The sequence below is a fragment of the Pseudorasbora parva genome, chromosome 3, assembly GCF_024679245.1.
Source record: "Pseudorasbora parva isolate DD20220531a chromosome 3, ASM2467924v1, whole genome shotgun sequence".
Lineage (NCBI taxonomy): Eukaryota > Metazoa > Chordata > Actinopteri > Cypriniformes > Gobionidae > Pseudorasbora > Pseudorasbora parva.
In genome coordinates this window covers 29,143,731-29,161,512 of record NC_090174.1, presented here as the reverse complement: position 1 = coordinate 29,161,512, position 17,782 = coordinate 29,143,731, and the positions used below count along the sequence as shown (strand labels likewise).

At 37.2% G+C, this 17,782-nt stretch overlaps 1 long non-coding RNA gene across 1 annotated transcript; it reads right to left on the bottom strand.

Annotated features, from left to right (window-relative positions):
* Positions 1–377: 377 nt before the first annotated feature.
* On the bottom strand, positions 378–16,526 carry LOC137070842 (uncharacterized). The gene is made up of 4 exons (XR_010904354.1): positions 16,469–16,526; positions 11,510–11,629; positions 11,213–11,329; positions 378–858 (listed from the first exon to the last, which is right to left on the bottom strand). It is a non-coding gene; the product is annotated as an uncharacterized lncRNA (long non-coding RNA).
* Between the last annotated feature and the right edge of the window lie 1,256 nt (positions 16,527–17,782).

The window sequence follows — 17,782 nt, the reverse complement described above, 5'->3', positions numbered from 1 at the left end:
CGAATAGCACTTGCCAAAAAGGCACGCTATTTGCACTTGGTGTAAAAAGACACTCCGTTTAAAAACGGTTTAAAAGAAGGCTGTATTTATTTGATCAAAAATACATTTAAAAACAATATTATAATTATACTAATGTTTTAAATATTACTTGAAATCGTTTTAAAATGTCATTTATTCCTGTGATGGCAAAGCTGAAATTTTTCAGCATGCAGCACTCCAGTGTCACATGATCCTTTAGAAATCATTCTAATGTGATGATTTGCTGCTCAAGAAACTTTTAATATGTTCAAAAACAGTTCTTAGGAGTTTTTGATTAATAGAAGCACATTATTCATTTAAAATAGAAACATAAAATAGTGACATTATAAATGTTTTTACATTTGTGTTAGTGTATAATTAGTCTATGTGGGCATTTGTTTTAGTTAGCACCCACAAGACATATAATATGTAGATTAGATGAAGCTTTGGATCAGTCATATGAAAATAAACACACAAGACATGACATAGATCCTCCTTTTTGCCAGCAGCACAATGATTAGACTGTCATAATTAAAGAAGTCCCTATTGGACCTCACTTAATACTGGTTGGCATTTTCTTGTTCTCGGCGAATGATGAGAAATGACACAACTCTTGCCACATCCTTAAATGTGAGAGCTAGATCTTCCACCCACTGTAAGTCCTTCAGCCGGGTTTCCAGGTTTTCACGGATCTCTTTCTGTGTAATGCCACTTGTGTTTTCCAGGAATTGAGCTTGACTGGAATGAACCGTTGCCACTTCAGGCGCAAATGATGAAATATCAAATGTGTCCTTCTTATCAACAGATCTCTGCTGAGAAAAGATGGCCTGTTTTTGTTCTCTGTGATAACGAAAGCATGCATGATAGTGGTTATTATTTACGTTTTAGTATACTAAATGTTAACAAAACAATATTTAAAGTAAACTTTCTTCAACCAAAATAATACAATACAATCTGGCGAGTAATCATATGAACCAAAGGGAGAGCACATAAACACTATGAGATATGCACCGGTAGGACAACAGATTCAAAATGCATTTGAATGACTAGACATTCAAATGAATAGACGATGACTAACATGGTTGCCTATATAACATTAATCTTTTAAATGCTTCTGTAAACTAAAGTGGAAGCATAAATCAGTTTAGCAATAGAACACTGGAGTTCCATGAGACAATTCATGTGTGGCAATCATTCTGAATGTAGTCATTGAGTATAGTGATGTCTTGAGCTTTGTCTTGCTGAATAAGTACATTTAGTTTCCGAGAACTAAGGGTTTAACCCTTTGGCGTAAAGGGTTAGTTCACCAAGAAATAAAAATTAGCTCATGATTTACTCGCCCTCAAGTCATTCTAGGGGCATATGACATTCTTCTTTCAGACAAATAAATGTTATATTAGAAATGTCCTGGCTCTTCCAAGCATTATAATGGGGACTTGTCGGGTCATATTTGAAGTCCATAAAAGTGCTTCTATCTATCATATAGGCTCGGGGGTTTATTAAAGGCCTTCTGAAGAGAAGTGACATGTTTGTGTAAGAAAAATATCCATATTTAAAACTTCATAGACTAAAATAACTAGCTTCCGGTGGTCAGCGGTAGCAAGTCGACATATAGGTGAAAGAGTAACACTTGACGCATGTGTATTGACGAACGCAGCAGCGCAGAGGATAGAACAAAGCCAAACACTGGTCGCGGTCATGAGTCTAAAACGAGAATTTTTAGAGAGAAATGGCAGAGGATTTGGACCTAAGAGAACAGGGGCTTGAGTTTGTTGCCGTGAGAGGCTTTAACGCTTGCGATGTGTCAGGGGTTACTCTTTTAGCACAAGTTTAGCCTACTTGCTATAATCTTATTAAATAATCTTGCACTGCTGACCACCGGAAGTTAGTTAGTCTAAAGTTTTATATATGGATATTTTTCTATTTTTCTTACACACACATCCCACTTTGCTTCAGAAGTGGAGCGGTTATAGATAGATAGATTTAATGCTTGGAAGAGCCAAGACACTTTTAAAATAACTTTGTCTGAAAGAAGAATGGGCTTACACCGGCAATGGCTCGAGGGTGAGTAATTTTTGGGTAAACACACCCTTTAACATGCATGGAAATACACTGTCACAGTGAGTGACATTAAGGATGTAAAACCAGTGTGTTGTTACTGAAATTATTACACAACACATACTGGGGCTTGAACATCCTGTCTCACATAGTGCCATGATCTATAACCTGAATGATCTCAGCTGAGATTGAAGTATAATAAGGACACAAAACACTTTCCTGTTAGATTAGTTTATATTAAAATGCATGCAATTTATTAGAAATTGGTTAAATTTGGACATACTTTTTCCAACTTTTCTGTCAAAAGGAGATACACCAGACAAATAACTCATATCATTCCTTCTCTGTTATTGTTTGACTGCTGAATCTCCATGGTAATTCAACCAATATGTTTTTTTCTCTCTCTCTCTTCAATAGGAAAGTCAATAGGTGAAGACTTTTATGTCTCCTTTGTGTTTTAAATCCCCCACAAATCATTTTGGTTCCACAAAACAGCGATGAACAGACTTCTCTGAGCCTGCCAGAGGATAAAAGTATAAGCGAGATCAAAAAACTTATAGCAAGGATTTATCTTCGTGTGTATATGGGGCTTTCTTTTTTGTTATTGACTTTTTATTTATTTTATCATCCCTGTAGCGTATTTTACGCAGAGGCTCACTTTTAAGAGAACTGGCCTTTTGCACATTCTTTACAAATTCTTTAAAAAGTGGTTTGCGAAGCAATATAAAATAAATGTCAGCCCTTAATGCTGCAACACTGCCTTCATGTCTAATGGACATGCTTACAGACGACATTTCTTCGTTGCAGTAATGAGAAGGAAAAGTGTTCAGTGAATGTCAGTGACCTGAGGCTGTGTGCAAGCACTCTTTCATTTTTAACACCCAGCATGAGCCTCAGTGCTGTATATCTTGAGTCAGGGACAAGTTAACCCAAAAATGTTTCTACACTTTTCATTTCTCCAACATATGCATTATTTTTTGCAATTTTTAACCATCTTTGGACATCAACACCATGTCATCTCAATATATATTTAGAAGAAGGACCACATCGAATAGCTTCATAATTGTGCCAACTTTTCCCACTTGACAAGATAATTATGTGGGGCATATAAAGGTATCAAATGTACAAGCTTTACAAGTACAGGCTCATGGATCCCTCTGAGAGTGACAGCCTAAAATAATAGCATTTGCAATGCTGAAATGTGAACCTGAAATACCCATTCAATAAAATAAAAAAAAACATGGAAATGAGTAAGAATGCACAAGAAAACATTCCTGGCTTTAGCTCAGTATGTTTAATAAACATACTGTCTGATGGTCTTTATGTTATTAATGAACACCTGATGGTTTGGATTTCTCATGGCCTTTAATAAATAAATGTTGTAAAATAATTTCAAAAAAATCAGAGATTTGTTTTTAAGAACACTGCTTCCTAAGCCAAAGAGATTCTCCTGAGCCATAGAGCAACAACCTTTGTGATGACAAGAACTCAAAATGAAGAACCTCCTGCCTACGCACTCTCCAAATCACATCTGCACATCATTATGTTAATACACTTGTGAGTCTGAAAACATGCCCACTTGTGGGTTTGCTGTGCTGTGATTATGGCATTGTGTTATGGCAGTTTTACCTTAATGAAGGCACAAACATAGAGGTCTTAAAAGGATGTGAAAAGTAATGAGTGTGAACTCTTAAATCACACATTGGATCTCAATTAATAAAATATTCCATTTGAAAATCTTTATTTATTCTAAGAACAAAATTATGTGAAACAGTCAATGGAAACCAAAATCAACACACTAAGGCCTGGATTCAAAATCACACCAACAATTAAAGGCCCACTGAAATCAAAATGCAAAATTGAATTTGTTTAGCTTTTAGTCGGCGGCAGTGGCTCAGTGGTTCATGTAGGTTGTCTACAAACCGAAAGGTTGATGGTTCAATCCCCGGTTCCACCTGACCAAGTGTCGAGGTGTCCATGAGCAAGACACCTAACCCCAGCTGCTCCCGACGAGCTGGATGGCGCCTTACATGGCTGACATCGCCGTCGGTGTATGAATGGGTGAATGCGAGGCAAAATGTAAAGCTCTTTGGATGGCCATAGGGTCTGTTAAAAGCGCTATATAAATGCAGTCCATTTACCATTTCTCACTTCCGTTAAAACAAATCACAGATTTTGATTACGTCATCGCAGACTTCACTTTCTCATCAAATCTTCTGTCCAATCAAAATGCTCTCTAGAATCTAAAGCCCGCCCCCTACACTGCTGAAGCTGCGGCTAAAATCGGTAATTTGTTCACACATTTACTAATTTCTACATGGTGAAAGGCACATAGTACACTATATTTGCGATAGGAAACAATTCAGTGTAAATATGCTTTGCTTTCAGTTGAGGCGAATGAAGTCTGGTTTTACATTAGTTTCACACACCGCGGCAGCGCGAACACACGCACACACCAACAGCTCTAGTCTAAATTTAGACTACAGACGCAGCGCGGATCATATGCGCGAGTCGGTGCAGACAACAAACTTATCAGGCCCGTTTGAATTCTTCACACAATCAATGCAACATGTCAAGGCGATATGGAGGAGATTATGATGATAAACGGTTAGAGGAAACATGCTTTACCAAACAAAAAGGCTCTAGTCAAACTGTATACCGGTATTAAGAAAATGCTATTGGCTGTTTCAAAAAAGGGGAGGAGCTGCTAACAGCTTGAGTCGTTTCAGGGGAAATCACGTCAACACATTGAATAATGCGGCACGTTCCAAAGCACTTCAGTGGGCCTTTAAAGGCTTTTCCCCATGGCATCTCCATACTGTGTCATGTATTCAGAGTGAATCTGCTCTCATCCGTTTTCTGGTGTTCTCTAGCAAATGGCAATCGAGCTGCGCAGTGCTGAGCTGTAAGCGCAGGTCCCACTAGGACGTTGGGCCCTCATGCCACCCTCACAATGTCTGTTTCTGACAGTTTGGTCAGAAACATGCACACCAGTAGCCTGCTGGAGGTCATTTTTTAGGGCTCTGGCAGTGCTCTTCTTGTTTCTCCTTCCACAAATGTGCAGATACCGGTCCTGCTGCTGGGTTGTTGCCCTTCTACATTCCTGTCCAGCTCTCCTCGTGTAATGGCCTGTCTCCGGTTATTCACCTTTATGCTTTTGAAACTGCTGGAAGACACACCAAACCTCCTTGTGACGGCATGATGTGCCATCCTGGAGAAGCAGGACTGCCATGTGCAACCAGAAGTTTGTTATAGCGATTATGTGTTCCCTTAATTTTGGGGGGCAGTGTATTTTTCTTATTGTAGTTATGTCGTCAGAACCTCATCTGGGTGCATCCACACAACTCATTAAATGTGTGTGGAAAGAATTATTTTAGTCAGCTCAAAGAAGTGACAACATGTAAGAATTACATCAGATTTTTCATGCAGTGATCTTATATTGTTATCGGAAATATTTCTGTACATTTGTCAATATGTAATGTGATAAAATGCGAAAAAGCTAAATTTATTTGTCCATAGAAAATATATTTGAAATATGCTCCAAGAAATAATTAAGTACATTTTTATTAGTAGCTTTCATTCTTCACTCACATTATAATGTAATCTAATTGTATATTAAAAATAATATAATTGCACATTAGTAGCATTTTAATTTACAGTCCTGTTCCCCATGTACAGTACTTATTAGTTATTACAATAAAACAGGGTAATAACTACTAGATACTAACCATGAACCTATACCCCTTTAGCCTAACCTTAAACCATAGTTACCTTATATTAACCAGTACTTTCTTACATACTTTTTTCATACACGTAAGTATGCATACTGTAAAAAAGTGTAACCATATGGTATTAATAACCTTGCCTTTATTACCTTATTATTTTATCTGATAAACCTGTTAGTTCAACATATGCTAGCCTAGAAATCTAGACGCACCCTAGCGGCAGCAAATTTAATCTGCCCGCAAGTGTCGTCTAGGAACTCTCAATACCCTTCTGAGCTGTATTCCTCTCAATCTAGACGGGCCAATCACATCGTGTATAGAGTCGGCGGGCAGGGCCATAATGACGACGGCCGAGTTGCGTTTGCGTGCTTCTAGTAAACACAGAAACTGGCGAACGGCGGCGGTCTCTCGAATCAGCTTTGACTGCAATTCTGGAAGACTTGGAGTTCAGCTTTTCTCTGAGAAAAGAACAAAGAACGGCACTGAAGTCATTCTTAAAAAGGGAAGATGTGTTCGGAGTTTAGCCGACCGGATACGGTGAATGTTTAATCTATCAACAAGCTCTGTTTCACCTTCGTTGCTCTGGTTGGAGGTAGCGCTATCCTATCGCGTGCAGAGGGAGTTTGAAAGACAACCGTTTATCCCGCCCCTCGGATTGAGCCCTGTTTATGGTGAGTTTCCAGACCAAACATCTTGATGTGGGTCTGGCTTGTCAGGCTAAACATATGCAGTATAGAAACAGGAAATGTTAAGTCACTTTATTCTGTAATACTCAAGGGGGTAATCTAGCACTCGGAAAGCGTTCCACCCATAGGGGCTGCCATTGCTAACCAAGTCATCACCTGCTGTTAGCATCCCATTGACTCCCATTCCTTTTTGAGTCACTTTGACAGTGAATAACTTTACATCTGAGGCATTTAAAGACTCCATTTGTCCATTGTTTATTTCTAAAGAAACACGACAATGCATAAAAGGCTCCATTACCTTGTATCTTACACTATCGCCCTGTAGAAGCTGTTTTTGTAAAAATAGGCTAACAATTGCATCATAACCAACGCGACTCTGTCGCACAGTGGAGAAATTACCATATAGACAGGAGGAGACGCTCGCAGGCAATCTTTTACTGTCTATGAGACAGTCGGGGGGACGTAGAAACAAAGTCCGATAAAGTCAAGGGAGAAGAATGGGGAGAAGCCCATAGTGAGCCAAAAGCAACGGGAGAAAATATTTAAACAACGTGATTCAGATTTCACTTTCCACAACTACTAGAAGACCTACAACTGTCAGGTTGCTCACGTCACATCTACGTCGTAAAGCTCAGTCTGAGCCTGGGCAGTTCGCTCAGCCATCAGGAAGTGAGTGCTCCTGATTGGCCTCATTTTCGGCCATTAAAGTCAATGGGATAGCTCTGTCCATTTCTTTTACTGTCTATGGTAATACTCGGTAAATATCAGATGTTGTGTGCTGAACTCTAGTTTCTCACCACAGAAAAACTGCACCATTGTATTGTAAAATTTCATATGCAGCAGTTACCACTTTTATTACTAAACTTGTTTGTAAAGTTTCCCTCTGGACTGAAGTTTTACAATTATCAGTATTATACTAATGAAAGATTGGCTTAATGTCAAAAACATATTTTTGGATTTTAAATTTCCTTTCCCGCACCTCGACCTTTCAGGACAAGGTGTTTGAAGAATTAATGGAAATTTCTTTTCTTGGAGTCTAAGAAACCTGCTGTTATGAATGAGTTTCGGGTTCATGCCAGTTCAGGCATGTTTAAACCATAGGTCATCACGTCTGTATAGCTCCTCTCTCCTCACATTTGATCAGATGAAATTGCCTCAGGTGTTTTTTCTCTAAAGAGGGAGAGAGATTTCTTGGAAACCTAAACATCCTTTCGGTTTCAGAACAGTGATGAGTACATTTGGGGTTTTCTCCCCCTCCATCTCCCCATGCATATTGATTCAATCTTGTTCTTTTTGCTTTGACTTGGAAAACAGTATGCTGGCCTGTTGGTTCAGGTATGGTATCTTGAAAGCATTTCTTTTTCCAGGAACAGTTCATTCCATTCCTTGTCTATCAGGACAGAACTTTGGAAGGCTCTTTAGAACTTGTATGAGTTTCAGGTGGTATAGTTTATGTATTCTCTGTTCTACAATGAGCTCAGCTGTTTTTTTAATTCAAAAGTAGTATTCAAAATGTATTGTTTTACTTAATTTTGTTGGATCTAGATTAAGGAGGAAATCTTATGGATGGATGGTGAAGATTCATCCATTCATCGACAGCTTATATACTCATCACTACATCTCCAGACATGCAGGCATTCTGATAATAAGCAAACATTTTCCACTGGCATACAGAAGCAATTCCAGAGTTTGGGTTTTACAACAAAGAATAACCAGGAAGAGAGTAAGTGCAGAGGTGTGTGTGTGCAGCAGCTCAGGCATAATGAAGGACAAGCAGGAAAACTAGTATTTACTGGATGACATGGGAAACCATTGTGAATTATCCGAGATGAGCTGACACTGCAGCACGATATAAAAACTATAGTTCCTCATATTATAATCTACCATTGTTTGTTTTTGGATTAGACAATAAAATAATTGTAATGAACGAGTTGGGTAATGAGTACCAATGTTTGGGACGCTACTTTAAATTGTAGGCTAGTTTGCCAAGATACATGCTACTCAAAATGTAACGTAAAGGTTAAGTATAGGCATGGCTTAATTGACTACTAAAAAAAGGAAGGTGAAGCTACTTAAGGGGCCAATAGCTATACAATTATAGACTTTTATACACTCTATGATGTAATCAGAGCCATAAACAATAGCAGTTATTCATTATCAGAGCCTGAAACATTAAATTGTTAGTTATTTTACAAAAATCATCAAATTGCAACAAAACCTATGTAACATGGCCAATAAAATTTATTTGAACCATATGTATCTAGTAAACTTGTTCACATAACCTCAAATGATGAATACATTATAGAAATTTCTTTTTAAAAATTATTTTAGGTTCCTCCCCTCCCCTGTTCATTATCTCCCATTTCCTCTTTATCTCTGTACATCTCTTTTGGTGGTTGCCAATTGTTTCTGAAAATGTACATAAGTTAATGTATCGCTTGAATGACAATGTCATGTCTGCATGTTAAATTCGATTTTTCTCCAATAAATTATGCAAATTATGCTATATAACTTGTATTATTGCACTGATAGGCTATTATTCACTTAAAAACAGTTGGGTTAAAAATGACAGATGCAGATAACCCAGTGGTGGGTTGACATAACACCGACCTATTGTTGGGTTATTTTTTCCCAGTGTATTGGATAGCAAGTTTTACCCAATAAATAGGGATACAAATTAATTTGGCTAAAATGTTAAGCATTCTCGTATTAATATTCTTGTTATTATTTGTGAATTCCTTATTTATAAAATAATAATAATAATAATAATAATAATAATAATAATAATAATAATAATAATAATAATAATAATAATAATATACACTCTAAAATAAACTCGTGTTTCCATTTGAAAGAGTGTCAAATGGTTCTCTGGGTATGCATCTGTTTCTGGGTATTTAAGGGAATGTTGCAAAGAGCTCAGGGCTCGATTCTGTAGTCAGGTCAGCCCGTAATGCTGGACGTTTCAAGATAGCCAGCATTATGTAATTTTCAGAAGTCAGGTATACATTTCATTCTTTACTTCAGAGTATTTGATGTTATATGGATTAGGCTACCATTGAATTGATTATGTAATTGGCATTATACATTTACCTGACTGTTAATAAATTGTAACACTTTGATTGATTCTGACTTGCTCTGGAATTATTCAGGTTACGAATAGGCATAATTTCAACAAAGGGTTTAACGGAATAATTAAATGTGTACTTAAACTATTAAATATAAATGACCAAATAACCAAATGGCATTCTAACCTAAATTCTAAATTATGATGAAATGGAGTCAGATAACGAGGAATTGGAATAAAATCCCTTTTCCCCATTGAAAAGACGAAAAGGCGACCTTCACCCGCCGATCGTTAGCCTCCATTGGGACGATTCGGGCGGCCTTACATGAGCTATGTTATAAAAGATATAACTGAACGCTTTGATATACCATCTTACTTTATGCAATATGTCGGTAAAATGGCCATACTTGGATTTTCCCATTCAATACAATGTATCGGTATATTGCATCTAATTTGCATTTTATTGTGTTCTTGGTGCAACATGTAATGAAAAAAAGAAGTGTAATAAGGGAAGTAATAATTGGCAACATTTTCATAATAATATGTAATATTTCATAGGAATATTGTTATGTAATTTATTTCCCTATTTACTGTTTGTGTCTCCAAAATGCCTGATAAACATGATTTATGTCCTGGTGTCCTCTACAGTGGACATTTATGAAATCAATGCCCTGTTTTGTAACAAAAAGTCATATTTTGATTAGAAACCCCATAGCATTTTCCTGAGATGTTGATTTATAACAAACAATTAGAAAATTAATCAGATTTAAATTATAATTACAAAATATTATCCTATTTCCATAAGAGTGCTAAACATTAATGCCAGCTATTTTTAAAGACCAAGAAGTTGTTGTTGTCCTGGTGAAACCTCCAAACATTTGGTATAAATGCAGAGCCCTGAATGTGCTCTATAAAGGACATCCTTACTCAAAACTGTGACGTGTGTGATGTCACAGAAACTCACTAAAATATAATGTCCACTACAGTGGACAAAAGTCTATTACTGTGTCCCAGGAGGATATATAAATGATGTACACACACACTTTGTATGGCAATGAATGAACACTAAAAAATTCTGAATAAAAAACAACCCAATGTTGGGTCAAATATGGACTAACCCAGCAGTTGGGTTGTTTTAACCCAGCGATTGGGTTGTCTTAAGCAAATATTTAACCCAACCGTGGGATTAAAACAACCCAATCGCTGGGTTAAAACAACCCAAGTGCTGGGTTAGTCCATATTTGACCCAACATTGGGTTAAAACAACCCAGCATTTTTTAGAATGAAGGATCTATTGACATGCATGGTTTAATGCAACATCTCCAAGAGCATCTTAAACAGAAAGAACAATGGATTAATCTCTAAACAATAAATAAATAGATGCTGGGTAAAACCTGCAAAACACTTTCGTAAGGCATGGTAACAGTCATTCATGTGGCTTTTTGCTGTTGTATTATTAAATGAATGTCTGTAATATATCAATTTAATTGGCCAAGTGTTACAAAAGATTTGTGGGGATTTTTGCATTTTACAAATGTCATGCTTGTGGGTGGTAATGTGAGTGAATCAATGATTTAGTGAATGACATGTAAGTTGTATAAAAGCAATATCACACTCCTAATTGTGCTGTTAGACTCTTATCAGCAGGATGTGGTTACCTGTGCTCTTGTACAGAGTAGTGTATTGCCAAATTCACACTGCAAAGATGGCAGAGAAACACTTCTGGAAGATGCCATTTATGTGTCTTCAAGGCTGCTCAGGGCTAGCTTGCATTTCTAGAGAAATTACAAATGCAGAATTACTTAATTCTGAGTTAGGGTAAGAGCTGGAATCATTTAGTCTGATTTTTATGCTGCAGGCACAAAGTAAGTAAAAAGCAGTGCTAACTTTACTTTTTGTGGGATGTTGCTAAATTAATAGTTCACCAAAAAAACATGGTCCCATAATTCACTCACCCTCAAGCCATCATTTTTTTAAGGTGGCTTTGTTTGGAAACCCTAGCCAGAGCACTGAATCACTGCAAGAACATGTTGATCAGCCTTTCAACCACAGGGAATGATAAAAAGACATGTCATCTAGGATAAAAAAAGAAAAGGATTTAATAGTATTCTGGACATGGGGACCAAATGTTAAATTAGCAGGAAAAAAGGCCTAGCTTTATGTAGCTGGTGGTGTGAGCCAATTATCATAGCATCAGTCTTGTCAATGTTAAACAAAGAACATTAAGACGTAAACATTTTTTTTTTTAAATCTCAGAAATACATTGCGAAAGAAAGGCCACAGCCACATTATCATCAGGTTTTGAATGTATTTTTGTAAATCTAAACGTTATTTGCATAAAATTATTAAACACATAGGGTGCAGCAGCATACAAACATTTTTAAATATTAAAAATAAAAGGATTCCTCTTTAGAAAGGCATTCAGTCTTTCCACAAATTTCACCATGTAAATAGCAAATACGCCATTGTGCAAGCGCAACTAACTGAAGGGAATGGAAGATGAGACTCTTTGCACCTGATGCCCAAAACACACCCATGCCTGGACCATGCGTCTGGCGCACTGACCATTTTTTTCCATCATTAAACTAGCAAAAGTGGATCTGGACATGCCCTAAGTGCACCTGCACCATGCGCTCAGATTGTTAAAATAGGGCCCTAAGGCAGGGTCTGAAAGACTGAGAGGAAATTCAAATGAAACAAAATTAAAGTTGTTTTTTTTTTTTTAACTAAAAGATTCAGGGCTTTTGACAAAACATTCGGGGCTCAAGCCCCATTATGTCTGCCTGCTGCTGCTGCCTCAGTGTTTGTAGCTCTGTATAGCTGTGTTTGAATCTCTATTTGATATATTTTCTTTGTTATTTACACTGCTAAATATAACTTATCACCATATAGTGTTTAATATAGCCTATCAATTTAAATTTCACATTACTAGCTTTTAATCTAAATCACTACCACACGTTAGCTTTTCGCTAGCCTGGTAGCTTTCCATCCCAGCATCCCGGTCTCCTGTTTTCTGAGTTCTTTAGACAACTGTGGTGAGTTGGATTATTAAAAAGACTCCATCAGACAACTGTGGTAAGTTTTGGATTCATCAACAAATACGGTAAGCCATGTCTTCTTCTCCTGTCATTGTCACTTGCACTGCATGCTACATGTTTAGCATATCTATCTCCGTTGGCAAACAGGGCTTCACATGTGATAAATGTAAGGAAGTAATCAGGCTGACGGAGAAGATTTCAGATTTAGAGACATGCATCCAAGCTTTATGTGAGAGTAGTGAGAATGTAACAGCTTTAGCTACTGCTTTGGATGCGACTAGCTTAGTGAACACTCATTGTTTGGTTCCGGCTGAGCCCGCGCAGCAGGGCTGGGTGACGATGAGAAAGCATAGTCGCGGATCAAAAAACCACTCTTCCGTTCCGATTAGAACATCAAACAGGTTCTCCCCACTCAGTGACGCACCCACTGAGGATCCTGTTGAAAGTGCCCTAGTTATTGGCGATTCTATTACACGGAATGTGAAAATAGAGACACCAGCCACCATAGTCACATGTTTACCGGGAGTCAGAGCGCCTGACATCAAAGCAAATTTAAAAGTGCTGGCTAAAGCTATAATCGTAAATTCTCTAAGATTATTATTCACGTTGACACTAATGATGTTCGACTTCGCCAGTCGGAGATCACCAAAATTAACATTAAAGATGTGTGTAAACTCGCAAGTACGATGTCAAAGGCCGTATTTTTCTCTGGTCCTCTCCCTGCGAAAAGGAGTGATGAAATAGTTAGCAGATTATCATCACTCAATGGCTGGTTATCTAAGTGGTGTCTGCAAAATAACATAGGTTTCATAGACAATTGGAAAAGTTTTTGGGGCAGACCTGACCTGTTGAAGATAGACGGCATTCATCCCTCCTGGGCTGGTGCTGCTCTTCTCTCTAGTAATTTGGCACATAGTCTTAAAGCTAAACCTTGACTCACTGGGGCCCAGGTCAGGAAGCAGACAAACTGGCTAAACCAACCGTCTGCTAGCTGTCTCACGTCACCAAAGTCAGCTAAATACCAGCACATAGAGACTCTTTCACCTAGATATTATCATATAGAGACTGTGTCTGTTCCCCGAATTAGTAAATACAAAAAACCATCAAAACCATTCAACAGTAAAAATGTAATTGATGTCCAACAAATAAACAACAGATATAATACAGATGAACAATTGATAAAGCTTGGGTTGCTGAATATTCGATCCCTTTCGCCAAAAACGCTTGTTGTCAATGATATGATTATAGATCATAAATTAGATGTGCTGTGTTTGACAGAAACCTGGCTAAAACCTGACGATTACAATACTTTAAATGAGTGCACCCCCCGAGATTATTGTTACAAACATGAGCCACGTCTGAAAGGTAAAGGGGGAGGTGTTGCTGTAATTTATAATAATATTTTCAGTATTACTCAGAAGTCTAGTTTCAAATATAATTCCTTTGAAGTTTTGGTGCTTTATGTAACGCTGTGTAGTGTAAATGATAAATCCTGTTTGACATTTGTGTTGGCTACTGTATACAGGCCACCAGGGCACAATACAGACTTTATCAAAGAATTTGCTGGTTTTGTATCGGAGTTAGTATTAGCTGTAGATAAAGTACTAATTGTTGGGGATTTTAATATCCACGTAGACAATGAAAAAGACGCATTGGGATTGGCATTTAGAGACATTAATTTAGATTTAGAGACAACTTAATTCAGATAAAACTGAATTTTTAATTATTGGACAGAAAAGCTCCACAAGTAGTAAACGAGAATACTGTCTAACACTTGATGACTGCTCTGTCAAGCCCTCGTCGTCAGTGAGGAACCTGGGTGTGCTCTTTGATACCAATCTTTCATTTGAAAGCCACGTTTCTAGCATCTGTAAAACAGCATTCTATCATCTTAAAAATATATCTACATTACGGCACATGCTTTCAATGCAAAATGCTGAACAGTTAGTACATGCGTTCATGAGCTCAAGGCTAGATTATTGTAATGCTCTACTGGGTGGTTGCCCTGCTCGCTTAATAAACAAACTCCAGCTAGTCCAAAATGCAGCAGCTAGAGTTCTTACTAGAACCAGGAAGTATGATCATATTAGTCCAGTTCTGTCAACACTGCACTGGCTCCCTATTAAACATTGCATACATTTTAAAATCTTGCTTATTACTTACAAAGCACTAAATAGTTTAGCTCCCGGGTACTTAAGCGAGCTCTTAACACATTAAACTCCATCACGTCTATTGCGGTCTCAAAACTCTGGCCAGTTGATAATACCTAGAATATCTAAATCAACTGCAGGCAGTCGATCATTTTCCTATTTAGCTCCTAAACTCTGGAAAAGTCTTTCTAGCATTGTTCGGGAAGCAGACACACTCTGTCAGTTTAAATCTAGACTAAAAACACATCTCTTTAATACGGCATACACATAGAACATTTTTAACTTTCATTATTCAAATCAATTGACTGATTGTTAGGCTGCATTAACTAGGTCAGCCAGAACCGGGAACACTTCCCATAACACCTGATGTACTCGTTACATCATAAAAAGAGTGGCATCTACGCTAATGTTAGTCTCTCTGTTTATCCCGAGGTTTATCCTGAATCTGGGCCCTGTCCGGATCGGATGGTGGACCTGCCTGGACATGACCAACGCATCTTGGAGTGTCTGCTGAGCCGTGTCAAATGGTGTCTCCTCCGAATTTGCCTCACTGGCACGACATGCTCAAAACCCGTCTTCGGCGCAATAATTCCGATCTTTCATGTATTCATACTCTTGTGTAATCGACGCCCCGTGATACCCTGAAATTTTGAATATTCCAATCTAATATGATTTCTGACCTGTAAGGTTGCCAGAATAATAATCTTACACGGTGTGTTAATAGGCCAGAGGAGAACTGGCACCCCGACTGAGTCTGGTTTCTCCCAAGGTTTATTTTTCTCCATCATGCCCCGATGGAGTTTTGGTTCCTTTGCCACTGTCGCCTTTGGCTTGGCTTGCTCAGTTGGGGACACTAAAAATATGATTAAAGTTATTCAACTTATTATACAAATAAAATGTATGAATTAGGTCTTATTTAATTCTACAAACTATAATACTGATCTGCCAACATTGTCGCTATATGATAAATTAAAATAAACTGATAACATCACTGTTTTCTCCAGTACGACTGTACAGCCAAATCTAATTTTGTCGCAATATTATCCTGTTTGGCACTGTGAAGCTGCTTTGACACAATCGTGATTGTAAAAGCGCTTTATAAATAAAGTTGATTGATTGATGTGTTAATGTAATCATTTACTAATTAATGGTTCTCAGAAATGATTGGTCTGTTACCTTTACCTTCATGGATTTTGAGTATTATGTCTATGCCTGATGAAGGTCATGAGACCGAAACGGTGCTAATAAGAAGCTTCTGAGTTTTGCAAGTATTGATAGTGTGCGGGATTTCCTTTTGTTTGTTTCTTTTAACTTTTTTATATAAAATAATTATCTTTATTCACCCTTTTATCATGGTTTCTAAACAGAATTAATACAAGTATAGAATAGAGTACAATAGTTCTGATAGGGGCTCATTGTAATGCATGCAGTGTTACACGCCCCAAATGTGAAACTGGGATTTAAACCACGGCGCGTGTCTTCTGCTGTTAAATAAGCATTAAAGAATGATCTCAAATGTTAAATAACAGATATAAGATTACAATAATATCAGATTTGTTGAGTTTTAAATAAACACAAAAAAACAGAGATGGAAAATTAACTTCAGTATAAGACATTTACTTCTGCTATGGTTAGATAAATGTTCAATTATATTTTATTGCTGTCATATGTGGAAGATTTTAAACTATTTGTGTAACATCTAACCCTGGGTTAGGTTCACCCTTACCTTAAAGCCCTGCTGAAGGAATCCACACTAACAGAAAGCTTGCAGTTGTGTAAGTCCTGGGTAAGGCAAAACAGGAGAGTTGTTTTCAGCAGGTGACTCTCAGAAATAAAAACAACAATCCAACAAATGTGATTCTGCATTGCAGGCCAATACTGCTCCTGGAGGGCCACTGTCCTTTAGAGAACAGCTCCAACTTGCCTCAACATACCTGAGCTGAAAATACTGCAAACTTTCAGCCAGGTGTGTTGAGGCAAGTTGGAGCTAACCTGCAGGACAGTGGCCCTCCTCCAGGACAGATTTTGGACACCACTGTGATCATCCCACTACATATAAACACCAACCATATCTTGAAAAACTGTATGTATGTATGTATGTATGTATGCATGTATGCATGTATGTATGTATGTATGTATGTATGTGTATATATATATATATATATATATATATATATATATATATATATATATATATATATATATATATATATATATATATATAACATAACAGACAGTAATCACAATGATTTATATATTGTTAAAATTTCAGGCAGTACAATAGTCCTAATGACTGTTAATGCAAAAATAAAATGACATGACAAAATGTATTTTGTGGTAATAGTCACAGAAAATTATTTTGTGCCCCAAAGCAAATCAAATAAATGTTACACGATAAGTGTAAATAATTACATATATGTTATTTATTGTAAAATTATAAATTGGTCTTTTTTTAACGTCCAGTAATCCTTTGACCAGAAGAATATAATGAGATGTAATTTCAAATTAGTCTGTGTTAAACAAATATGATTAAAAACAAAGTGCACTGATCATAAATACAACCAGTTCAATTCCAAGTTACTGTACCAGTTGTAATAGTTGCAGTGGACCAGTGAGAAAACAGATGTCAGATGTTGACAAAGATATCAGTCCTAAGAATTGAGGTGTGGAATGGAACTAACTGACATAATTTAGATTTCATAATTAATGCCCTGTCAGAGGATGAGCTCAGATGGGAGTACACCGACTTTTCAAGAAAGAAAAACTTGATTTTCTGGTTTCAAAATCCAGTTTTAGAGTGTAAACATAACTGTCAATGATTTCTGTTAAGTTCCTTCGAAGTATGTTGTGTTCACTGACATTTCATCTAGTTTGTTTTATACAGTTGCTTGCTACACACCTAGAGGTCTGTCCTCACTGAAATGTAAGAACACTTGTTTTGATATGAAAGTATTCTTATATCTTGGTGTTACATGGTCAATCATTGAAATATGAGCTCTATTTAAAAAGAAGGTAATTAGAGCTAACCAAGATTGAAAGA